Below are 27,443 nucleotides of genomic sequence, written 5' to 3' on the forward strand. Positions count from 1 at the left end.
TTTTCCAGTTCTTCTTGATTCAGACTAGGAAGGTTGTATTTTTCTAAGTACTGGTCCATTTCTTCTAGGTTATTAAATTTGGTGTTATATACTTTTTCATAGTATTCTTGTATGATCCTTTGTATTTCTGCAGTGTCTGTCGTAATTTCCCCTCTTTCATCTCTGATCTTGTTTATTTATATCCTTTCTCTTTTTCTTTTAGTGAGTCTAGCCAGGATTTTGTCAATTTTATTAATCTTCTCAAAGAACCAGCTCTTTGTTGCATTTATTTTTCTATTTTGTGTGTGTGTGTGTGTGTTTTTCAATTTTATTTATTTCTGCTCTAATTTTGATTATTTCTTTCCTTCTGCTGACTTTAGGCTTCATTTGTTCTTCCTTTTTTAGTTTTTTAAGATGAAGTGTTAGGTTGTTTATTTGGGCTCGTTCTGGTTTTTGGAAATAGGCCTGTAATGATATGAACTTCCTCTTATGACTGCTTTTGCCGTGTCTCAAAAGTTTTGATATGTTGTACTATCATTTTTATTGAATTCTATGTATCTCTTGATCTCTCTTTTTATTTTTTCTCTGGCCCAGTTATTCTTCAGTAGTATGTTGATTAATTTCCATGTGTTTGTGTTTTTTTCTGCTTTCTTTTTACAGTTGATCTCTAGTTTGAAAGCATTATGATCAGAGAATATGACTGGTGTGATTTCAACCCTCTTATATTTGTCGAGGCTATCTCTGTGTCCTAGTATGTGGTCGATTCTTGAGAATGTTCCATGTGCACTAGAGAAGAAAGTATAAACAGCTGTTTTGGGATGGAAGGCTCAATTGATGTAAATGTCAATTATGTCCAGTTGGAGTAATGTGTCATTTAAGGATGTTATTTCCTTAATGATTTTCTGTTAAAATGATCTGTCCATATCCAACAGTGGGGTATTTAGGTCTCCTACTATGATAGTGTTTTGATCTGTTTCTCCCTTTAGTTCTGTTAGTAATTGCTTTACATATTTCGGGGCTCCCTGATTGGGAGCATAGATATTAATAAGTGTTATGTCTTCTTGGTGCATGATGCCCTTTATCATTATGAAGTGTCCCTCAGTATCTTTCTTTACCTTTTTTATTTTGAAGTCTATTTTGTCCAATATTAGTACTGCTACTCCCACTTTTCTCTGAATGCCATTTGCTTGAAATATCATTCTCCACCCTTTCACTTTGAGTCTATATTTGTCTTTGAAGCTGTGTCTCTTGGAGGCAGCATGTGTTTGGGTTTTGTTTTTTGATCCAATCTGCAACTCTGCACCTTTTTATTAGTGATTTCAGTCCATTTACATTTAGGATGATTATTGAAATATGAGGTCTTCTTATAGACATTTTATGTTTTGCTTTTTGGTTGCTCGGTGTTTCCATTGCTTCCTTGTCCTTGCGTTTCTGTTTTCTTTATTTTGATTGGCTTTTATGGGTTTTCCCTCTGGTTCTTCTTGTTTTATGTTATATACTTTGGTTCTGAATCTTTGGTGTATGATTACCATTATAAATTTGTAAAGGACAGTTATATATATACAGTGGTCCATTTTCTTCTGCGTGTGCCTTATCTCCATTCCCCTTTGCAAATTTGGATCTTTGAATCCTCCCCTTTTCAGTCATTGTTATCTCAATTTGTTTCTATGTATGCTGAATGTTCATTACTATCTTGCTAGAGCAAATCTCTTATTGTTTAAGCTTATAATACCCTGTTCTTAGTAAGGTTTGCACTCCTTTGCTTCTATTTGCCTGATAGTCACCTTAATCCTAAATATGTTTTTTTTTTTGTTTGTCATTTTGTTTTATGTGAGCTGACCCCTTTCAGTATTTCCTGTAGTGCAGGCCTCGTAGTGGAGAATTCCCTCAATTTTTGTATGTCTGGAAAGGTCTTTATTTCTCCTTCTTACCTAAAGGAGAGCTTAGCTGGATACATTATTCTAGGCTGGTAGCTCCTTTCATTTAATAGTTTGAATATTTGATTCCACTCCTTTCTAGCTTGTAAGGTCTGCGCTGAGAAGTCCGACAATAATCTAATAGGTTTTGCTTTATAAGTTACTGATTTCTTCTCCCTGGCTACCCTGAGAATTCTGTCCTTGTCATTGTTTTTTTGATAATTTTAATACACTGTGTCTTGGTGAAGGCCTTTTTGGGTTGATATAATTGGGTGTTCTGTTGACTTCTTGAATTCCAAGCTCCAGCTTATTATTTAAATTTGGGAAATTCTCGTCAACTATTTGTCTGAAAATGCTTTCTCGTCCCTTCTTTTCCTCACTTTCTATAATGCCCATTATTCTTATATTTCCTCTCCTGATGGTATCAGCTAGTTCTTGAATTTCTCTTTCATTATTTTTTCATTCTTTGGTTTCTCTCTTCCTCCTTCTGATTCATTTTGAGATTTCTGTTTTTGATATCACTGATCCTTTCCTCTATTTGGTTGACTCTATTTCCGAAGCTTGCTATTTCATTTTTCAACCCTTTCAGTGTTTGTTTGTTCGTTTGTTTATCTCCAGAGATCTGTTCTGTTCCTTTTGAGGGTTTCAATTTCCTTGCTCTGCTCACCTATGTGATTTTTCAGTTCCTGAAATTGTTGATATGACTCATTTCAGAAGTACCATCCAGAATTCTCTGTCATTTAAGTCACATATTTCCATGTCTGTAAGTTTATTTTCTGGACATTTTTCTCTTTCTTTCTGAGATGCCTTGTTGCCTTGGTCATTGATGGTGTTTAATGGACTATTTCTCCACCTGAGCATTAATGGAAATGTGTTCTGCTTTTTTTCCAGAAAGAAGATTTATTATATAAAGTTCTCTCTTTAGCCTGCTGCAAAGAAAGTGCTTTTCTTTAGGTTTCCAGTAGATGGCATCTATGCCTCTTGGATCCCTGCTTTATATAAAGCCTTAAAAATGCCTTTTTATTTTCTGATACATACTTAATCATGCTCGTAACCCTCATTTTCAGCCCCTGTCAGTGTTAGCAATAGTTTTGATAGTGTTTGCTCAGATTTCCCTGGGCTCTGTGGTGATCGGTCTTAGAGGGTATGGGAAAAGGTACCCTCTGGATTGGTGGATGGGGTTACAGCTCAGCCTCGATTTTGCAGCCGTGGCTGGTAAAAATCAACTGTTGTTTCTCTACCATTCTGCTTCTCTGCTTTCTGCTCTGCTGACTTGACCATGCCGCCGGCTGCATGGAGCTCATAGCACTCCCAGGCAGGGCTGTTGAGGGAAGTTGCTGCACTTCTCCCCTTCCCCTCCTCTAAGGGAGCTCTGGTGGCTGGAAGAGGCAGCTTCTTTATTTTCCCCAGTCCACCGCCCAACACCCAGGGTTCTGACCTATGGTAGCTCTTATGTGCAGATTCCACACTCAGACATGCTGGTGTGAAGTTGGGTGTTTTTCATTGAGTTTTAGATGTTCAGTTTATTGCTTCAAGGAGAGAGATCTGGGGATGTTTCTCACTCTGCCTTGTTTCTCCAAACTCTCAATCATACTTTTAATTAAAAGTAGTACTCCTTTAAAAAAGTAGCTAGTCAGCCAGAGTCAGCTATAGATTTGTCCATTCATAAGACAAAAATACAATTTTGCAAATGTGATATTAACGGAGTCTTTATGTTTTGTATAGCTTTTATTTTTATGATTTACTGCATCATTGGAAAGTGACTCACTATAATATAATTTTGCTGAGTTTTCATTCAGCAAGCACTTAGCAATGTCAGCTTAGTTGCTCAGCTTTTTGTATACGTCTCTCTATATACAATATACTTTATACAGTAAAATGCTCAGTGGCTTTTTATTTTATGGTCAAAAAGTTATAACAAACAGTTTTTTTTTTTTTTTTACTTTTAGGGTCTGTAACATCTACAGTTAAATATTTAATTTACTTCTCTTTAAACTTTGAATGATAGGTCTCAAAATGGTACAACAACTCAATACCATAGAACTATTAGAAATGTCCTTTGCATAAGGCAAAACAAGCCAAAGAATATATAGCTTTATAATCTTATATTGCTTATTTCCATTTTACCCACTTTCTTTGGAGTAAATTCTTCCTTCCTTGATTTAGAGAATGCTCAAATATGACAATTTTATGTAGTGAAGCTCTGGGTTGAGAATGTCTTCAAATCTCTGTTGCTTATAACAATGATTCATCCTTAAATATAAGATTATATTATAATTTTTATTTTATTATAGAATAAAACATTATATTTAAAATACTAATAATTTTAGATAAAATTTTTAAAAAATTAGAAATTTTTTTTTAAAAAACAATCATTGTAAAACAGGACCACAAAGTATAATTACTTCTTTTTGTTAACTTGTGTAGACATAAGGAAAATCTGAGGATTACAAAATAATGATTGATTGGACAACAAGTTATAAAATTAATAGTAGATATAAATAAAGCTGGATAGTGGGAACACAGTGTTGTTTCTGAAAACAAAGTGCATTAACCTCTGAAAATATTTTAAATCTACCACAATAGAAAATTCTAGAAAGCACAAGAATTCACAAGCAGATATTCTATTAACCGTCAGAACAATGACATCATCACTTGTCATGTAGCCTCTGGAAAATTGCTTTTACTTTCTGAGAGAATTAAAGTAAAAATGCAAATAACATCTTAATATTATTGTAAAATAATTTTTATGTTGTGGACTTCCTGAAAGATTCTCAAGGTTTATAATCCACATTTTGAGAACTGCTGACCTAGATCTTTTAATTGTTCACTTCTTCTCACTTATGTCTGTTTCCTCAGACAGTTTTATAACCACCCCAAACAGATGTAGTCTGTGAGACTCCCTCAATTATTCTCTATCATTTCAACACATAGTTATTTGCCATTTACCATTCTCTGAAATTATGCTTGCTCCTTTTTGAGCAGTGTATTTTAAAACGTCGATCTTCTAGACTTTCATTTCCATGAGAATAAGGACTTTATCTCTCCCTTAGGCTTGGTACAAGTCCTCCATATATATTTCATGAGTGAGCCAAATTTTTTTTTCAGAATATTTCTTGTTATTATCAACTCACTCATTTTTACATGCATTTTATATAAATTTTGTTATATCAAAGCGATACTATCATATCTGAATAAAATCACTTTGATTTTATAATTAGCTAAGGAACAGGAAACATTTTAAAAATATTATGTTTTGACATCCAAGAATATATTATCTTAGCATTTATCTAAGAATGTGTGTGTGTGTGTGTGTGTGTGTGTGTGTGTGTGTGTGTGTGAATATCTAGCTTTTAACTGAATTTTCATAGTAAAATAATTAACTTTTGAAAACTCTATGCCATGATAGTATTATGGTATACTGGAATATGATCACACCTTAAGTATTAGAGATTTTAAAATAGATTTTTAAAAATACATTTTTTTCAAATCTAGTTTTCTCCAAATTACCTTGTCTCAATCAATGAACCAATCAAAGCTAGAAGATACATATCTATAATGGGCAATGCTGATGTGGATTTCAATATTATTGACAGGATAAGCAAGAAAAAATTAAACTTCTCTTTATTTTTCATGAAAACATGTAAAGCACAAGAAGTATGCCCATGACATTATAGTTTTGTTTTAATGTTCAAAGTTTAAACCTATTCAGTTTCTCTGACATTTTCTTTTAAGCTCTTGAGACAGATACATGTCACTGTATGTGAAGCATGTCTACCAGTTGTTATGGCTATATATATACATTTATAGTATTATGTACATCATGCTTACACATATTTAATTGGATTTAAATGGAGTAAAAGAAGAGGAATAATCATTCCAAATTTGAAAATAAAAAAGTACATCAAGATTGTATTAACCCAACTAGAAAGAGAAAAGTGATGACATCAGGCATTCGACCTCTAGTTCCACCCTATCCCCGATAATCAGTGTGTGTGTGTGTGTGTGTGTGTGTGTGTGTGTGTGTGTGTGTTTACTGAATAAATCTAGCAGTTAAGAATGCTCTGTAACATATCTGCCAGGTGATCTTGGGCAATTATCTTTGCCTCAGCTGCTTATTTTTAAAATAGAAATGGTCATAGCAACTACCTCAAAAATCTTAAAATATAAGTTAATGCACGTAAAACTTTTAGAACAATCCTTGCATATAGTAAACATTCAGAAAATGTTCATTATTATTATTGTTATAGAAATCCACCACTTTCAGTATGTATAAAAAAGAGGGGCATGGAAGGTTGTGAATTTGATAGGAGAAGCAAGTGCCTAAAGATGTACACATCATATTGCACTAGATACCAGCCCTTGTCCTCAAGAAGCACAAGGTGAAAGAATAAACATACTGATATTATATTTTGTGTTAAGTTGTTCTATAGAAGAGAGAACAAGATACTACTGTTTTATAAAGCAAGAACACTAGAACCAGTTCTAAATTATCGAAGAAGATTTTACATTAGGAAGTGAAAATTAGTGAAGGATGAACTGGGGTTGGCTAAGGGGAGAATAGTTCACACAATTCTAGGGAGAGGGAAAGCTTTTAAAATGTACAAGAGGGTGGAGGAGACTGTACATGGGAATCAACTGGACTTCCATGGCTGAATACATGAGTAGATGGGCTTAGAGATATAGTCAAAGTTCAAAATAAATTTCTTTTCCTTCTGAATAACTCTATGATGGTTCAGAACACACAATTACCCAAGGAGTTAAATTAATGGAAGGTTTAAATATATGTAAATAACATAAAGATTAAAAATATTTCGATATTAGCATGTTTACAAATGAACACTTTCCTAGAAATCCAGTAGGCATATCTTCATAAAACTATAAAGTTTGAAGAGGTAAATAATCCTAAAGTGTGTTTTTTTAGTACCAACGTCATATAGCATGTTTTAAAAATGATATAATATTGACTCATTATTAAATAGGTTCCATTAAAAACAAATCGACTTCTAACAGCAAATGATATAAGTACTCATTATTTCAGTGTTGAAAGCATCAGTTCTGAAATTTAATATGTGCCTTTTATTACAAATATCTTTTCTCAATTATATTTTCAAGGAAATGATTGACCTGTAAGATTAAGTAGTTAATACACTTTCAGATGATACACATTTTCCAAGGTTATATGGTTTCCACTAAGCTTCAGAATGAAATTTCAGAAAATAGCTCTGAAGTTTTAAAATACAAGTTGTAGTTGACTTATTCATAAACCACAAAGATGTTTTTATGATTATTACTTCAATATTGAAAACTCTACTGTGCTTCTAAGCTTCCCCTCTGCAGAATGTATGTTTAAATACTCACCCGAACGTATTATATTACAACCTGTGTCCAATTTCTTCCTTTGCACATCAATGGAATTACCATGATGTCAGTAAAAGTCCTTCTAAAGTTTCCAAGGAGAAAATGGGGCAGATACATTATAGCAATCTTGGCAGTGATTTGTTGGCTTAAATATTTTCATATTTAAAAAAATAAAACATGATTTTTGGTTACTCTAGTTAGAGTTGGTCATAACTCAAACTTTGAAATAAGTCAATTATTTCTAAAGTTGGCTTTTGATTAAAATAATTCAAGGAACTTTTTAAAAAGTGTAGTGTCCCAAGAGATTTCCCTCGGAGGACCTGATTTAATGTGTGTGACTAAGTAACCTACATTTTTGACAAGCACCAAAAGCGATTAGGATAATCACATGAAAGTAAGTAAGTTATATTTTATTCATTCCTCTATTTTTGCTTCTCTACATGGTAGAAGATCTGATCATGCTAATTTTGAAGGCCTCACACTAATAACAGGTATAGGATAATCCCTACTTCACACCATAGAAATAATCTCCTAAGGACCTCAGATTCAACATGCCTGATTTCTTATAGTTTTCTGAATTAATTGAAGAGTCCCTTTATAACTCTTATGCTTTTCTCAGGTTTTTTTTTTTTTAATGGAGATAGTCTCTGCTTATTTTAAAATGAAAAAATGTGTGACTGTAATAGAGGAAATTCAGAGTTAAACAGATGACCCCAAGGGAGAAGCACAGATGTGTTCAGCATGAGCTGAATCATGCCTAGGTCTATTCAGTCCACAAATAATACAAATTTGAGGAAAGGTGTTAAGAAACTCAGGGTCTTCAGGAATCTTCTTATTGGTCAGTCCTAGAAAGTCTGGAAACTAGCTAGTCACAGAGTATTTTATGTTGGTTGAAAATTAATGTACTACATTCAGATGCAAAAAAATATTGGAGCATTTATTTATTTATTTATTTATTTATTTATTTATTTATTTATTTATTTTCATTTACTCTCCCTTCTACCAGTACTAGATGGTAGGAAATTTAAGCTTACTAATTGGCATTTTGTTAGTCTCAATCTATTTAAATAGTTTTTTGATTTGAATTGTCCCTTTAGCCTTCCAGGTTTAACTCTCTCACTATTATCTTCCACAAGATCACAAGATGGAGTCTGGATATGGGGGTCACTGAATATATCTCCTGATGTTAGGGGACTGAGATGAAGAAGGAGTGGCTGCTGGGATCTGTATTATGGTTCTCTCGTTCCTCTTGGTATCTTCTTGATTATCCGTCTAACAAGAGATTGTGGCTCCTAGGTTTATGGCCTCTTATCTCTAAGGTCAGTCATGTACCCATCAATCTTCTATGATGATTCATCTCACACCATACCTGTCTGGCTTTGAGTGACTTCTGATGTTTTGCTATGTCTTTCAAACAAATCCTCTCTTGAGTGGTTGACTTTTCAATAACAGAACCAAGGTCAAAGTGCCTGAAGTATAATGAAGGAGAGGGACACGGGACCTACATGAGTTCCAGTATTAGTCTTCTACTGCTTTAACAAATTATTACAGAAGTAGTGGCTTAAAAAAGCACAAATTTATTGTCTTTCAGCTCTGGAGTTCAGAAATCTAAAATGAGTTTCACTGGGTTAAAATCAAGGTGTCAGCAGAGCTGCATTCCTTTGGAGGCTCTAAGGAAGATTTCATTTTCTTGCCTTTTCCAGGTTCTAGATGCCAAGTTCTTTACTTCTTTAGAGCCAGCAATGGCTAAGTGGGTCTTTCTCACATCACATCACATCACATCATGTCACATCACATCATGTCACATCGTATCATGTCTTTACTCTGACACTGGTGCTTATATCTCTTTCTCCTACTTTGAAGAACCATGTGATTACATTAGTTCTACCCATATAATCCAAGATATCTACCTATTTTAAAGTCAGCCGAGCAGCACACTTAGTTCTATCAGCTACCTTAACTTCTCATTGACATGTAATTAACACATTCATAACTTCTGGGAAGTAAAAAGTGGACATCTTTGATAAGCCAGTAACTATTCTGCCTACAATAATTTCCAAATATTTTGCAGAACAATAGGACCATTTAAATAAAATCTCCAAATGTGTTTGATTACAAAACAAAAACTCCACTCTTTAGATCTATGTCTTCTAATATGTTTGATAATAAATTTTCAAAAGTCAATTATAGCCACACTGTATATATCCTAATTTATGTTCTGTAGAAAATTAGAATTTCTACTTTTAAGCTTTTAGTATCCAGTTAGAAAAGAGACTTGAGATGAGATCTTTAGTAGAGTAATTAAGCTATTACATTGCCAAATTATGAATTTAATATTCCTTTGGAAACAAGAGAGAATAAAAATTAATGAATTTATTCTGGGTCTGGTTAATACCTTTTCTGGGAATAGACATTGGAGTAACTTAAAAAGTTCACTGAGAAATTTTCTTGTGGTTTTGTGGGTTGTTCTTCCCAGCTGTGATGCTGTGCACTAGTGCTCACATTTATTTCTGTGATCGCCATCATCATGACTCAGAGTGGAATCCTTAAATGATTCATAATCTCATTTTCCCACTTTAGAAGAAAAGAAAGAGATGAGTATCCAAATAGAAAAACAGTGGTGATGGATCATGGATAACAATCATTGAAAACACTTTCTCAAATTTCTAATATCATTTTGTCAATGAACATTATTAGGGTCCTTATCAACGCTGATTCTCCTTCTCCCCCCTTTTTTTGCCTACTTTCCAATTATATTTTCTTTTATCATTCCTTCAATTACTTTGTCCTTCACTTTGTGATAAATGTAAACACCTGTTATTTTTCTATGTACATGTGTTTAGTACTTATGTTGTCCACACAGATGGTGGCTGAAAAAAACAAGGACGTAAACAAAGGATTCACTACTTCAAGTTTATTAGCCATTATATAAGATTCTTACTTACATCCACTATGGCATAAAGAATACTCTTATAGTATACATATTTGGGGAACATTCCTTAGAAAAAGAAAAAAAAGACAAAGTAAATATTCCTTAAATATAGTTAACATATGGTTTCATTTGAGCCCTCTGCCTCCCTCAATTTCAAATATTACTTTTTGTCTAAGAATATTTCAAAAGGAAAATGTAATACTGGGAAAAGAGAAGGGTTCAAACATAAATGAAATTCCCAGGTCTTCCTTTCCTACAATACACAAATCTTTCTGACTGAAGTGGTCAAAGATGTCTGAGATACTGTTATATGTTAGAAGACTGTGAGTCTAATGTACCAGGTCTAATCAAATTTCTTTAAACATGTCTCATTTTATAAGCAGGGCTCGATCAGCAGTTAATTTTAATGTCTTATTTCTTAAGAAGGTCTTTCATAATAGTGATAGCTAGAAATTCACCAATTTACCATTCTTGACAAAGGCAATAATGATCATTAACATTTTAATGATTTATAATAAAGAAGCCCTTTCATGTACATTTTTTGACCTGATCCTTATTAAAATCCAGTGAAATATAAATTATTAATCCTGTGTTAAAGATGAAGAAAATCAGGCCTCATAAACAAGACATCTGCCTCCAAATTCCATGATTTCTCAGCTCTAAAATAGGCAGCATTGTCTCTCATATTTCCCATATCCCTTTGGGTACTAGTTTCCTCACCACCCCTCTCCACCACTCACGAACTCAACTCAGATTCCTCTATCATAGTAGTAGTACTTTTAAACCTTTGGACTTTGCTCTCAACATGTTGCCTACTAGTCCTAGTTACTCTTTTGTTTCTGTCATAGCACCTATTACAATTTGCTTCTTATTTATTTTTCTGTTACATGTGTGCATGCGTGTGCATGATATATATCTCTTTACAGAATCAGATCTTACTTCCTTTTTATGTTGTTTTCACTGTAATACTTCCAGCATCTATCACAATATTCTATACACAGTAGGAGTTCACATATTTGTTAAATGAATAAACACATAAATAAAGATTTTGTTTTTAATTTACTCGTACCTAAAATATTATATATACCAAAGGGCTTCAGATTCTATTAGGAATATCTTGAATATCTTATAAGAAGTAACCCATAATGGAGGGAGTTTAGGCATTATGTGAAGTCTTGTAAAAATTTGGGGGATCTCAGAATTTTCCAACATTTCTCAAGCCATATCATGAAAGCATTTAAGTTTGGTCCTTTTATATATCACAGTAGTCTCTTACAACTTCTACTTCTCAACTGATTTGTGTTTCAAAAATATTTATGCTCTGAATCTCACAAATTTAACAGTCTCTTATGGGCAATTTAACACATGCTATTAACACTTATGTTACATGTGCACAATAAAAAGAATACAGGACCCGAAGGGAGGTGGTAGTATTAGTTCTTTCACCAATTTGTTATTTTGTTTTCTTCTTTCCTCGGGGCAGTCATTTAACTTCTTTGGGCTTTACAATCATTATCATATAATAAAGTTTGATAAGTATAACTAGATAAAAACATACCAACAAAAATAATAATAGTAAACAGAAAAATAAGTTACCATTTTGGACCTGTAAAAATGACACTAAGAAACATTTTTTTAATTGGCAAAATGGACTGAAATGTTCATAGCTTTTGATCCAGTAATTCCCATATCTAGATATCAAAATATTAAGTAAATTATAATCAGGGTAATGCTTTTTCCAACACTGTATAATAGGAAGTTGGAAGAAATTCTAAATACAAGAGTAAGAGCATAAGTGAATGTGGTAAATTCACATAATGAAATATAATACAATATTAAAATTATACCCATAATATATAATGAAGTGGAAACATTTCTATTCAAATAAATCAGTAAAAGTGTAATACAAAAGTACATAATTTTTATTTGCGTTAATATAACAGTATGCACTTATATATGCACATCGGTATATATAATTACAATGAAGCAAATTTTAGTGAAATCATTAAAATAATTATCTTCTTGAACTAAAGATTCCTTTGAGCTTTAGTATAATAACCTTGCACAGCTTAATATCAAAATAATTGTCTTAGATATAACAATTCCTAATTTCAAATAATAAATAATTCCTAAATCCTTATGCAAGATTCATTAATTCTTTTTTTGTAATTATGCTCTAATTCTCTATCTTGTTTTATGTATTTTTACCCTAACCAAAAATAAATTGAAGAATTTGCTCGTTAAACTTATGTGAGCATTTTGAGTAAAACCCAGAATTTTCATACTGTAGCAATTATAGTAGTTTTAGGAAATTAAATTATACTTTCAGATTCAAATTGGAGAAAAGATATAATAAAAATTAGAATGTTATGTTCTACAAATTCCATGACTTTTCCAAATAATGGAATAAATATTATAAAATATTTTTTCAAGAATATTTATTCATTTTTATGCTTAGATTTATTTTGAAAAAAATACTTTGGGTACTCAGAAATTATTACCTCACCTCAATAAAAAATACTTTTTTCCAAAAGATGTACCATCTGATATAACCAAACAAGGCTTTTCAGACGTTATGCCTAGTGTAAACATAGGCAGACCTCAAACAAACCCTGGCTCGGTTTGTGAAAAGGAATTTTTTAGGTGACTGTTTTTAAACTTCATTAACTCTAATTTTCCATTTCACCAGTAACATTACTTTACAATTTCTGAAGACTGTTCTCTAAGGTATCTAACTCACCAATATTTACAGAACCCAGTACTACAGATGTGATTTTCCCTAATTTGCTTGCTAAAAATAATGTGGTGTTTTACCACAACTGCAGTTTTTTGGGTTCGGAATCCAACCCAGAGAATTTCATTTGGTTTTCTAATTTGGTCCAGCTGTTGAAATGAACAATCTTTCTTTTTCTTTTTCTTCCCTCCTTTCTTCCCTCCTTTCTTCCCTCCTTTCTTCCCTTTCTTTCTTTCTTTCTTTCTTTCTTTCTTTCTTTCTTTCTTTCTTTCTTTCTTTCTTTCTTTCTTTCTTTTCCTCCTTCTTCCTTCTTCTTTCCTTCATTCTTCCTTCTTCTTCATTCTTCCTTCCTTCAGCTTCCTTCCTTCCTTCATTCTTCCTTCCTTCCTTCTTCCTTCCTTCCATTCCTTCATTCCTTCCTTCTTCCTTCTTCCTTCCTTCCTTCCCTTCATTCTTTCTATTCTTTCTTTCTTTCTTTCTCTTCTTTCTCTTTCTTTCTTTCTTTCTTTCTTTCTTTCTTTCTTTCTTTCTTTCTTTTCTTTCTTTCTTCTCTTTCTCTTTTCTTCATCCTTCCTTCCTTCCTTCCCTTCCTTCTTCCTTCCTTCCCTTCCTTCCTTTCCTTCCTTCCTTCCTTCCTTCCTTCCTTCTTCCTAACAACTTTCTTTCTCTCTCTCTTTCTTTCTCTCTCTCTCTCTTTCTCTCTCTCTCTCTTTCTCTCTCTCTCTTTCTCTTTCCACCCACCCCCCACAACTTTTTCCTCACTCCAAGCATTCTTTGGACATTCATGGCAAAATGGAAGTAACCATGTTGAAAAGAGTAAATTTTCAGTATCAGAAATGCTAGTAGCACACACTCATTTAATAATGCAGATATATGTGGATATTTACAAGAATGATGAAGGCTTTACAAAATATGTTAAAATTGTATCACCTTGAACTTTTTTTCCCTTTCTGCTATCCAAGTTACTCCCTCAGAGTCCTCTGGCAGAACACAAGTTACAAATCATCTCTATTAAGTAGACTTTTCCTCCAAACACTCCAAATTAAGGAAAATGAGATAAATAAAAGCAGATAGTTTGCACAGTTTTGAACAATTATTCAAAACCTTAGTAGTTAGTTGTGAGGGTGAGTATAGAGACTAATCAACGAGTCTTCTTTGTTCAGGCATTTATTCATTTTTAATCATTCATTCATTCAATCAAGATACATAGAATGCCAACTATGTGTCTAGAATTATCCTGTGTTCTTGGCATATAACAGCAAACAAGATAGACAAGTTCCCTCCTCTTCAGGAGCTTATCTATTTGGGGCAGGGGGGAAGATAATAAACAAGAAAATAAAATAATCTTAAAAAATAGCTTAAGTACTATGAAAAATAAAACAAGATAAAAGGATGAAAAGTAATGGAAATATATGTGGTTTTATAAATGATGGTTATAGAAATGGCACTGGTGCAAAAATCAAATTGTCCTAGACAGAGGGAAGAGCACTTATAAATGTCCTGTTGTGAGACAAGCTTGGCATGTTAGTGTTGAATGTTGGACAAGGAATTGTTCACGTATAACCTTATAGATTATGTTAGTGCAGATATGGGGTTGTATAGAAGTGGAGTAGAGAAAGCAAGAGAGTGGAAGCAGAAAAGTTGCTCAGAATATGGTACATCCCAGGAGAGATATGATGGTGTTAAATTGGTTGGAGACAATGAAAAAGAGCAGATTGAGGATATGCTTTGGATATTATGCTAATAGTACTTGCTGATGAATTATCAAAAATACTCCCCAGATTTTGGATGAACAAATCAATGACTATATCGTATATTGACCAGAAACAATCTTTGTTCATTTCAATAATATAAAGGCAATGAAAATCATATGATGCTTTTGTAGACAACAAAAGGCTAAGAATATTAATAGTGATTATCAGCAAGTAGTTTGAAAAGCAGGTATATTAATTACTATTTAATGAGTAAAATTCATACTCCTTGCTTAAAATTCAGTGGGTTTATTACCAGTACATTATTCTGTTCCTTAGTAATTTTAAAAGGCTTTCTCTACTCACATTTATTTTTTCTTAATTTAATTAACAATTGTTTATTAACTACTTACTAAAACCCAGGTCTTAGGGAAATAACATAAATGAGTGCATATGCATAGTCACATTTTTTTGTCAAAATTCAGACAATTTTGCTCCATTTTCTTTTGACGTTTAATGCTATAGAGAAGTCCAAGGCAGATATATAATCATTTTCCCTCTGTAGACAGACTCTTTTATTTGTTGTGTGCATCACATTATGCCCGTGTGATTTTTTTTGTGTGGCTAGTATAATATTCATTTTTGAAATCCAAGTACTTTACTAAGTTTCATTAAGATTAGTTTCTTTTCATTCATTTTTGATACTTCATGAGCCCTCTTTTAAGTGGCAGATTCAAATCTTCAAATCACTCAGAAAATGTTTCTCCTGTTCTGCCTTCGATTGTTCATTCTAAACTGTTTGATTTATTTCTTTAAAAAACAAAACAAACAAACAAACAAAACAGCAATTACCCATGGAATGGTTTCTAGTGAGGGCCCTCTTCTAGGTTACAGATGGTCTCCTTCTCATGGTATCTTCATGTGGCAGAGAGCAGAGCAAAACTAGATTTCTGGAGACTCTTATAAGGGCATTAATTCTACTCAGGAAGACTCCATTCTCATGAATTCTAATGGTAATTACCTCTCAAAATCCTCATCTCTTAATGTCATCACATTGTAAGGGATAGGGTTTCAACATATGAATTTTGGGGTATCACAAACATTCAGCCCATAACAAGGATGGAATGGATAAATGAGAAAATAAAGAAGTTAAAAAGTGAGAGAAGATGCCAATAAAAATCTAGAGCAGGAAAAGAGACCTTTTTCTTTCTCAACTCTCGTTAGCAACTCAACTCCTTATCTGCTAGCTAATGAATCAAGCTTATGTTTAATCTTATTTGTCTATCAAAGCCCTTTTAAATTACTTATTTTTTGTCTCTTTTTTTATCTGAATATAAATCAATTGTACTTAGTTGCAAAACAGCAATGAGATTGTATTAGTGAGTATACTTGTCAACCAAAATCTGCCACATCAAAGTAAACTAGCATTGCTATTGTTATTATTATTGTTACTGAAAAAAAATCTAGATAATGGATATAAATTAATGAATGTCAACTAAACTTATTGTGAAAATCATTTGTATGTATACTTATATATATATATATATATACACATACACATATATATCACACCAATTTATTATGTACACCTTAAATTTATGTTATATGCAATTATATACCAATAAAAAAATAAATATTTTCCTATTTGAAATGACTTCAAATCTATTTGCTATTTTCAAGAGTCAGAAAGTACTAAACTTAATGAGTTTTAGCAACCAACAAAAAGAGTATTTACATTATTATTTTCAACGTTTGCCAACTAGAGCCTAAGACATTGTTTCTGAGAAAGGAGTTAAAAAGTGGACACTGGGGATTAGGAGAAAATGTAGATTTTGTGAATATGACAACTTTTAAACCTGGACTACAATTGTATGGCTCACTAACAAGTAGTTGGGGTTTTTCAAACTAATTTTCCTTTTCAGAAATCTACTCGTTTCATTGTCATTCATGTTAGGAAAATTGATCTCTAATATATTTAACAATGAGAGTTTTGAAGCTAAGAAGAAATACTCTAAAAAAGTTTATCTATTAACACAGATGGAATGAGAAGGATCTTAATTACAGTAACAGCATCCAGAAACATCTGGTCCCATAGGCTTTGTTTATCATTTCCTAGACCTCTGTAAAAGCTTTGTGATTTGTAGGTGGCCTGGTATTTCTTACAGTGTTCCAGATGTTTTTCCTAAAGTCAAGGACAGCCACAGGAAATTTGTCTAACATTATAATTTTTAATCATGAATGAATACACAGTACTTTTGACTTTCATTTCCTCTCAGAACCTCCTCAGATATTATCTTTTTATTCATTTTTAAAGTTTATTGAAATAATACTTCAGTTTCACATCCCACAGTTTTTACTAAAAAAAGAAAAAATATATATATTTTTTGTTTTACTTTCCTCCAGATCTAGCATAGTTCCTGTGATATTCTAAGTCCTCAACAAATGTGTAAATTAAAGAAATAAATGAATGAATAATTAAATTAATTAAAATTTATTTTCTCTCTTATAAGCATATTAATATTGCAAGAGGACACTGATCCTCACCTCCCCCCTCCCCCCCCACACACAGACACATAACTGGTTTTATGAAAAGATGAGAAAAAGTAAATTATTTCCAAAAAGATATTTTATATTTTTCACATATCAATGACAGATAAAGTGACCATATAGAGTTTTTATAAATTACTGATCAATGCACATTATTACAGAATTGTCTATACTAGGATCCCATAAAATACTGGAATTTATATATGTTTCTGTGGTTTTCTAGTTAAATGTTCTGGTATTATGCATGAGGCCCACTGAGACCTCCTGCAGTTTCAGGAATATTCTTTCTTTATTATACAAGTCTGCCTATTCATAACTGTCAAACCACCAGCAAATTAGCAACCTACATTAAGGCAGGCTCCACTTTTGTTAATGTAAGCTCTTGTGGGAAACAGAAACTAGACTGTTTTTATATAATTTTAAACTCGTAAGGGAAAACACAAAGATTTTTCAAAAACGATAAAATCCTTTCTCTTAAAGAAGGTTTTCTTTCTCAGTGTTGTTCAAGTAAGGACTGTTTTGGAAATGCTGACAGAATCTCAGCAAAGGAATCCAGCGGGAAACATATAATATGTTTATTTACCTTAGAAACCACAAGAACATTGCAAAAGGCCAGAATTGGCCCTGTAAAATGTGTTGCTAACATGTGTGGTATGATTGCTTAGTTTGAATAAAGTCAGGTCATTTCTGCACTGATAAAGAAGGGCAATCTATATTTTGGCATCTTCCAAATTCATGTCTACAACTCCACCCTCTCCTCTGAGCTCCAGACTCCTAGATCCCAAGCCTCTCTGATACATCCATACGGAAATTGAATAAGCATCTCAAAATGAATACATTCAAAAACAAACCTTTGATTTCCATCCTCTCTACTTCAGCATCCTCAGTCAATGGTGACTTAATCCTCTTAGTAATTTAGGCCAAAATTTTTGGAAGAAAAAATCCTGTCTTTACTGTTTCTCTCTCAGACCCCATTTGATCTCTCAGCCATTGTTGTCCTCTGTATCTTCAAACACTTTCATATTGTGACCTCTTTTCCCCACCGTCTCTGCTACAATCCAAGTCAAAACCATCATCATCTCTTGCTTGACTATTGCAGTGACATCCTAAATACCCTTCCTAGGTCATCCTTGCCTCTCTACAGTCTGTGCAGCCAGAGGTATCCTTTCACAAAGTTGAATTAAGTCGTTCCTCTGACAAGAACCATTCAGCAGCTTCCTCTCTTATTCAGAGGAAAAGGTAGTCTTTAAAATGGCCTAAGAAGTCCTGTTAGATTTGAGTCCCCACTACCTCTCTCACTGCATGTCATATTTTGCCTCTACTTCCTCACTTTACTCTATTCACATTTGCTCTTTCTGTTGTTACTAGAATGTGCAGTTTCTAATTTAGGGCTCTTTCTTTTTACCTTGCTTCCTTTCCTACCTAATATCTCTGCTCAAATGTCACTTTATCTGAAGGTCTTTCTATGACCATCTTATATAAAATAGCAAGTCTTACCCTCTCACATTCCTTACTTCTCAGTCCTGCTTTACTTTCGTCCATTTTATTTGTCATGCCTCGGAATGTCTCCTTCACTGTAACATCTGCCGCATGAGGGCAGCACGTTGTTCATTGGTTTGTCTCAGCCTCTAGAACACTGTGATGCAGGAGGTCTTTAATAAATATATGTTGAATAAACAAAATAATTCGTACTAGTGGATACATCAGGCCTGGGCAGATGGGTTAGATTATTTTGATATTTTTGAGTATATTTTTAAAATGATTTATGTCTCCATGCTTGCTCACGACAGACTGGAAACATTACCTTATCCCTCACAGTCCCCATTAGAATAAGGCACATGAGGAGAAAGTCTCCTAATCAATGCCTAACACATTGCTGAGAGTCATGTACTTAAGTGGCATCTTGTCCAGTCCTTTTTTAATTATCTTACATTGTGGGGACAAATAGAATTTGTCTTACTTGAAAACAGTTTAACTCCATTTTCAGATTGTTTTACATTCTGTTTGTTAATGTTTGTACTTGATTTTAATAAGTTTAGTGTTTTTCTTCTCTCGATTTTTCTTTGTTTTCCACTGTTATACTTTGTAATGTGAAATTGACAGTCTGTCACAGACTTGTGACTCAAAGTAACTGTGTCAGATGGTTCAATAGAATATGTAAACAGATCCACTAAAAAGTATTCTTTAGCAATAAGAGTGAGAATTAAAAATGAACAGCAAAGTCAAGAGTGAAATGGCTATATCAACTCAGCAACATATAATACCTGTACCAGGGGAGATCAAAGTCTGAAGGGCAATGGAGTCTTGTGAAGAGTTCTGTGTATATTAAAATATAGTCTTGGATCAGGCTTTTTTGGGAACTTTGGATGACGGAGAAACTTGTATATAGCGATAGATTAGGCGTTTTATGTTTGCATGGAAGATAGGCAATGAGATTTTGCACCTGCAGCTATAATAAAATGTGGAATGAAGGAATTTCTTGGAATACTATTATAAAGAAGGAGGAAGGAAAAAAGAAAAGAAAGATAATAGTAATGACTTGGTAAAATGAGTGAACCAGAAGGAAAGTGAAGATCCACATTACGCTTAATTCATATGATGGAATTACGTAGCAGTTTTCATTGCCAGGTCAAAATCATTGGAGAGGAATGCAGTAAAAGAACATAAATACTGTGTTCTGGAATATTTGGGTTACTTGAATATGGTAAGATTACTGCCCTTAAGACAAAAAGGAATACAGCTTAGCTTCACATGAATGTGTGAAGAAAGCTTACCCAACCACAAAGCATCACAGACAAATTCACACTTTCCAAACCTCTCATGCAAACTACACACAATCAAATGAAAGTGTTAATAAAAATAAGAATGAAAAATAAACAACCATTTTTATTAAAGATAGAAAGTGAGCACTAATGGTTGAATTGTGTCCCCCAAAAGATATGCTGAAGTTCTAACTCCTATACCTGTGAATGTGATCTTATTTGGAAATAGGGTCTTTGTAGATGATCAAATTAAGACGAGGTCATACTGAATCAGGGTGGGGTCTAATCCAGTATAGCTGGTGTCCTTATAAGAAGAGGAGAACAGATACAGGCACACAAGACAAGAAAAGAGAAGGCCATGTGGAAATGGAGGCAGAGATTAGAATGATGCTAAGGACACTTGGAACTACCCAAAAACCACAAGAAGCAAGGAGGCATTCTCCCCTAGAGACTTCAGAGGGAGCATGGTCTTGTCAACATCTTAAATTTGAATTTCATTTCCCTAGAACTGTGAGACAATAAATTTCTGTCGTTTTAAGCCACTCAGCTTGTGGTACTTTGTTACAATAGTCCTAGAAATCTAAAATATTGGTAGTTTCTCACAGGGACCAATCAGCATGAAACAAGAGACAGACAAGGTACAATAGAAAATGAGAAGACTCTATTGCTTAGTTCTTTAAAGAATGAACCAAGGAGCAGCAACATACCTGGGAGCTTGTTTGAAATGCACAATCTCAGGAGTTCTGGTCAAGATGGCAAAGTAGGTAAATGTTGAGCCTGCCTCTCCTCCTTGACCACATTAAACTTACAACTAAATTATAGAATAATCAACCTCAAGAACCACCTGAGTACTAACTGAACAGAACTCCTATAACTATAGATATGAAGAAGAGGCCACATTGAGAGTTGTAGGAGGGGTGGAGACTCAAAACAAGTGGGCTCCACACCCAAATATGGCATTTGAGCATTGAAAGGGATATCTCAGCTGTGGAGGTCTCCTCAGAAAAGCAAGGGGCCCTAGCCCCACACTGAGACTCCCTAGTCAAGGTTTCCAATGCTGGAAATAGGAGTCCCCACAAGATCTAGCTGCGAAAATCAGCAGGGATTCCAACCATCTGGGTGAGACAGAAAACTGATGGAAACCCAGACATTACTCTTAAAAGGCCTGAGCACAAACTCACTCACTTGCAGACACTCAGCCTAGGCTCCAGCAAAGGGACAGACAGCAGCTCAGGAGGCACCAGAGACATACAGGAAAAGACTGAGTTGTATGGCTTCAGGGAGAGGGCTGGAGGGACAGCCACCATTATCTCTGTGTTGAGTCTTACCCCCACACAGCCAAATCTGAATCTGCATTACACTGGTAAGATCTGCTCACTCCACCCCTGTGACTCTCTGAAACCCCACCCCACCCAACTGCACAAATTGCTGGAGGCACTCCCATGGGTTGGCAACCAGCTCTGCCCTGTGCGCAACAGGAGGCTACTTCAGCAATCAACAGGCCTTGGTTCACAAGTCTCTGGAGAACACTTTTGGTGGCAGGCAATTAACCCCAGCCTGAGCTACAATATTCCTTGAACGATTCTCAAGAGTCTGCAAACCCAAAACAGATGGCAGCTGGCCTAGATGTGATCTCAGATTTTTGCAAGTGGCTTAGGACTGGCACCAATTCTGAATATATACTAATCTGGTAAAATCTACTTTTTCTACACTGGGGACTTCCTCAAACCTCACTTCACTCAACTTGCGTATCACCGAGGTTCTTTCAGCTGCTGAGCCTTACAAGCAACCAGCAGGCAGTCTCAAACCTTGCGGGGCCATGGGCCTTTTGCTGAGCTGTCCCAGTCCTTGTACTTGTGGTAGCTGTCCTTGGTTCGCAGCATGACTTCTCCCATGTGCCCCTAGGTCCAGCACAGGCAGTGACCAACTGTGGATAGATTTGCAGCTCCTACCTGGTAGCCCTAGGCCAGTCATAGGCAGCAGCTGACCTTGACCTGCACAGGAGCCCCAGCCAAGCAGCCTCAAAACCAACACACTAGGAGGCTGGCATCAGACCACAAGAGAGCACCACATGATTAGTCCCACAAGCGGCACTCCCAAAGGGTAGTTTCAACAGGCACACAAGCCCACTGTGAAGAATTCCACTCCATGGGGTCACCCCCCACCCAGTAGCCTATACATTGTGGGCATGGCCAGTCCTCACAGCCGGTCAGACTGAGAGTCAATCTCATACATTTGTGTGCCAAAAACAATCAAAACTCAACTGCAACAGGAGGGCACACATAACCCGCACAAGAGACAGTCCTGGAACACTCAGCTCAGGTGATAGAGAAACTGCACCACTGGGCCACACAGGATACCTACTACATAAAGCTAACTCACCAATACTGGGATATGTAGCAGATCTACCTAATACATAGAAACAAATACAGAGAGGCAACTAAAATGAGAAAACAAATAAACATGTCTAAAATGAAAGAACAGGGAAAACTTCAGGAAAAAAAAAATCTAAATGAAATGATGGCAAGCAACCTACCAGACACAGAATTCAAAACACTGGTTATAATGATGTTCAATGAACTTAGGGAAAGAATAAATGATCTCAGTGAGAACTTTAACAAAGAGATAGGAAGCATAAAAAAAGGCATAGAAATCATAAAAAGAACCAGTCAGAAATGAAGAATATAATAACTGAAATCAAGAATACACTAGAAGGAATCAAGAGTAGATTAGATTAAGCAGAGAATCAAATCAGCAATTTGGAAGACAAGGAAGCAGAAAACACATGATTAGAAAAGGAAAAAGAAAAAATAATTTAAAAAATGAGGATAGTTTAAGGGACCTCTGGGACAACATCAGACATATCAACATTCACATCATAGAAGTACCAGAAGGAGAAGAAAGAGAGCAAGAAATGGACAACCTATTTGAAAAATTATGACTGAAAACTTCCCTGACTTGGAGAAGAAAATAGACATATAAATCAGAGAAGCACAGAGAGTCCCAAACAAGATATATCCAAACAGACCCACACCAAGACACATCATAATCAAAATTGCAAAGTTTAAAGATAAAGAGGGAATCTTAAAAGTGGCAAGATAAAGGCAGCTAGTTATTTACCAGAGAGCTCTCATAAGACTGTCAGCTGATTTCTCAACAGAAACTTTGCAGGCCAGAAGGGATTGGCACAAAATATTCGAAATGATGAAAAATGAGGACCTTCAATGAAGATTACTCTACCCAGCAAGGCTATCAAGTTAAATTGAAGGTGAGTTAAAGAGCTTCCCACATAGAAAAAGCTAAAGAAATTCATGACCACTAAGCCAGTATTACAAAAAATGTTAATGGAACTTCTTTAAAAAGAAGGAGTTGGGGGAGAAAAAAGAACATTAATATAAATAATAAAATATCAATAATCACTTTAAATGTAAATGGATTAAATGCTCCCATTAAAATGTATGGAGTAGTTGAATGGATCAGAAAACAGGACCCATACATAAGCTGTCTACAAGAGACTCAATTCTGATGGAAAGATACACAGACTGAGAGTAAAGAAATAAAAAAGGTATTTTATGCAAATGGAATGAAAAAAAAAGAAAAGCTGTGGTGACAGTACTTATATTAGACTAAATAGACTTTTTAAAAAGGTAATAATAAGAGACAAAAAAAGGACATTACATAATGCCTAATGGATCAATTCATTAAGAGGCAGTAAACCTAGTAATGTTTACCTAGTAAACCTTTATAAACCCAATGTAAGAGAACCTAAATATAAAGTAAACATTAATCATCATAAAGAGAGAGATCAACAGTAGTGCAATCATAGTAGGGGACTTTAACACCCCATTGGCACCAATAGACAGATCTTCCAGACAGAAAATTATTTTTTTATTTTTATTTTTTAGGCGAGGCAACCCTTGATTGATCTCACAGATTGCAAGGACCTTGTCAGTTTACAATCCCTTATTTTTTTACTTTTTATGCCTACAGCACCTGGTCTTCCTAGGTGGTCTCCCATCCAAGTACTAACCAAATCTGACCCTGCTTAGCTTCCAAGATCAGATGGAATCGGGCTTGTTCATGGTGGCATGGCCATAGACCTAGACAGAAAATTAACAAGGAAACAGTGGCCTTAAATGACAGACTAGACCAGATGGGTTTAATTGATTTTTTTTAGAGCATTTTATCCCAAAGCAGCAGAATATGCATTCTTCACAAGTGCACATGGAACATTTTCCAAGATAGACTACATGTTAGGCCAATTAACAAGTCTCAGTAAATTTAAGAATATTGAAATTATATCACGCATCTTCTCCAAACACAATGATATGAATCTAAAAATCAATTACAAAAAAAAACCTGAAAAACATGCAAACATATTGAGGCTAAATAACATGCTACTAACAATAAATGAATTAACAATAAGAGCAAGGAAGAAATCAAAAGATACCTTGAGAGAAATTAAAATAAAATACAATAACCCAAAAGCTGTAAGACACAGAGAAAACAGTCCTAAGAGGGAGATTTGTAGCAATACGGGCCTATCTCAAGAAACAAGAAAAATCTCAAATAAACTATTTAACCTTACACTGAAAGAAACTAGAAAAAGAACAGCAAAACAAAGCCCAAAGTGAGTAAAGAAAAGAAATAATAAAAATCATAGAGAAATCCTGGAACGGGATGGCTTCACATGTTAATTTTACCAAACATTCAAAGAATAATTAACACCTATTTTTCTTAAACTATTCCAAAAAATTCAAGAGGATGGAAGGCTTCCATTACGAAATCACCATTACCCTGATTTCAAAACTAGACAACAATGTTATACACACACACACACACACACACACAAATATATATATGTGTGTGTGTGTATATATATGTCAATATCCATAATGAACATAATTACAAAAATTCTCAAGAAAATATTAGCAACCAAATTCAGCAAGGCATTAAAAAGATTATTCACCATGATCGAGTTGGATTTAATTCCTGGGATGCCAAGTTGGTTCAATATCCACACATCGATTAATGTGATATACCACATTAACAAACTGAAAGATTAAAATCTTATGATCATATCAATAGATGCAAAAAAAGCATCCATGCAGAAAAACTCTCAGCAAAGTAGGGATAGAGGGAACATACCTCAACATAATAAAGGCCTCATGTGACAAACCCAGAGCTAACATTATACTCAGTGGAGGAAAGTTAAAAGTATTTCCCCTAAGATAAAGAACAAGACAAAAATGTCTACTTTCACCACTTTTATTCAACTTAGTGTTAGAAGTCCTAACCACAGCTATCAGATAAGAAAAAGAAATAGAAGTCATACAAATTGGAAAGGAAGAAGTAAAATTGTCATTATTTGCAGGTGACATGATATTATATATAGAGAACCCTAAAGATTTTACCAAAAAAGCTGTTAGAACTGATAAATGAATTCAGTAGAGTAGCAGGATACTAAATTAATATTCAGAAATCAGTTGAATTTTATACACCAGTAATAAATGAGTAGAAAGAGAAATTAAAAAACAACTCCATTTAAAATTGCATCGAAAAATATTTGGGAATAAATTTAACCAAGGAGGTAAAAAATCTGTACTCAAAAGATTGTAAGACATTGAAGAAGATATAAATAAATGGAAGCATATATCGTGCTTATGGATAGAAAAAATTAACATCATTAAAATGTCCATACTACCCTAAGCAATCTAAAGATACAATGCAATCTCTATGAAAAAGCAATGACATTTTTTACAGAAGTAGAGCAAAGAATTCTACAATTTATATGGAACCATAAAAGACCCCAAATAGCCATAGCAATCTTGAGAAAGAAGAGAGTTGAAAGTATAATGCTACCTGATACCAAACTATATTACAAGGTTATGGTAATCAAAACAGTATGGTACTGGCATAAAAACAGACGTATAGTTCAATGGAAGAGAATAGAGAGCTGAGAAATGAATCCATGTCTATGAAAAAGAAGGCAAGAATATACAATGAGATAAAGACAGACTATTCAATAAATGGTGTTGGGAAAACTGGATGAATACATGCAAAAAATAAATAAATAAATAAAAATGAAACCGGACCACCTTCTTACACCATATACAAGAATAAACCCCAAATGGATTAAAGACTTAACTTTAAGACCTGGAAACATAAAACCCTTAGAAAAAGAAAAAAAAGAAAAAAAACAGGTAGTAAACTCTGTGATGTTGCTCTTGGTAATATTTTTTCTGATATATCTCCTCAGGCAAGGGAAACAAACAAACAAAAATAAAGAAACCGGATTACATCAAACTGAAATGTTTGCACAGCAAAGAAAACCATCAACAAAATGATAAGACCATTTACTGAATGTGAGAAGATATTAGCCAATAATACATCTGATAAGGGGTTAAGATCCAAAATTTGTAGACAACTCATACAATTCAACATCAAAAAAACACAAACAATCCAATTAAAAAATGGGCAGAGGACCTGAACAGGCATTTCTCCAAAGAGGATATATAGATGGTTAATAGAAATATAAAAATATACTCAACATCATTAATCATCAACAAAATGCAAATTAAAACATAATGAGATATGTCCTGTTAAATCAATAAATCAACAAACAAGTGTTCATGAGGATGTGGAGAAAAAAGAACCCTCATACGCTGTTGATGGGATTGCAAATTGTTGTAGGGTTATGGAAAACAGTTTGGCAGTTCTTCAAAAAGTTAAAAATAGAACTACCTTGTGACACAGCAATAACACTTCTGAGTATTTATCTGAAGAAATCTAAAACATTAATTCAAAAAGACATATGCACCCCCATGTTTATTGCAGCATTATTTACAATAGACAAGATATGGAAGCAATCTAAGTGCCCATCGATAGATGATTGAATAAACAAGAAGTGGTACATATATACAATAAAACTTTACTTGGCCTTAAAAATAGAATGAAATCTTACCATTTGTGACACCATGGATGGACCTAGAGTGCATTATACTAAGTAAAATAAGTCAGACAGAGAGAGACAACAAATACCATATGAGTTTACTTATATGTGGAATCTAAAAACAAAATAAACAAAAAACAAAATGGAAACAGATTCATAGATACAGAGAACAAACTGATAATTGCTATATTGAAGGGGTGTTGAGAGGGCTGGGTGAAAAAGATAAAGGGATTAAGAAGTATAAATTGGTAGTTACAAATTAGTAACAGTGATGTGAAGTACAGCAATAATATTGTAATAACTACATATAGTGCCAGATGGGTACCAGACTAATCAAGGGGGTCACTTTGTAAATTATATAAATATCTGACCACTATGCTGTACACCTGAAACTAACATAAAATAATATTGAAACTAACAGAAAATTAAAAACTGAAAAAAAAAAAAATACAATATCAGACCCCACCTTAGTCTTCAGACCTAATATCCCTTTAGAGGATTGTCACCCACACTATGTGTCCTGGGAAATAACTGCAACAGCACCAACATATTTGAGACTTTTTTATGTG

The 27,443-nt window shown here is 34.0% G+C and overlaps 1 pseudogene; it reads right to left on the reverse strand.

The window, feature by feature from the left end:
* Positions 1-23,903: 23,903 nt before the first annotated feature.
* Positions 23,904-24,022, reverse strand: LOC120607503 (uncharacterized; annotated as a pseudogene).
* Between the last annotated feature and the right edge of the window lie 3,421 nt (positions 24,023-27,443).

The sequence above is a fragment of the Pteropus medius genome, unplaced genomic scaffold (genome assembly GCF_902729225.1).
Source record: "Pteropus medius unplaced genomic scaffold, Ma_sr-lr_union100, whole genome shotgun sequence".
In the NCBI taxonomy this organism is placed as follows: domain Eukaryota; kingdom Metazoa; phylum Chordata; class Mammalia; order Chiroptera; family Pteropodidae; genus Pteropus; species Pteropus medius.